The sequence below is a fragment of the Octopus bimaculoides genome, chromosome 30 (genome assembly GCF_001194135.2).
Source record: "Octopus bimaculoides isolate UCB-OBI-ISO-001 chromosome 30, ASM119413v2, whole genome shotgun sequence".
NCBI lineage: Eukaryota > Metazoa > Mollusca > Cephalopoda > Octopoda > Octopodidae > Octopus > Octopus bimaculoides.
Window position 1 is genome coordinate 3,590,094 of NC_069010.1, and position 579 is coordinate 3,590,672.

Genomic DNA, 579 nt, shown 5'->3' on the forward strand with positions numbered 1-579 from the left:
CTCCGAGAGTGTAGTGGGTGCTTTTACGTGTCACCCGCACAAAAACGGCCAGGCTCGAAATGGTGTCTTTTATGTGCCACCCGCACAAGAGCCAGTCCAGGGGCACTGGCAACGATCTCGCTCGAAAACCCTACAAGGCCAGTCAGGCGGTACTGGCAACGGCCACGCTCAGGATGGTACACCTTATGTGCCACCCGCACAAGAGCCAGTCACGGGCACTGGCAACGATATATATATATATATATATATAGGACTATGGCCACTAAAGTGGACATTTAATGTGCTAGAAATAGACCACATGTTGTGTCTACTAAGACCTAATGGTTCTCAAAGGTGCAGGAGTGGTTATAGGCACAGGAGTGACTTATAGGTGCAGGAGTGGCTGTGTGGCAAGTAGCTTGCTTACCGACCACATGGTTCCAGGTTCAGTCCCACTGCGTAGCACCTTGGGCAAATGTCTTCTACTATAGCCTCGGGCCGACCAAACAAAGCCTTGTGAGTGAAAGAACCCTGTCATATGTATACATACATACATGTATATATATATATATATATATATATATATATATATATATATAT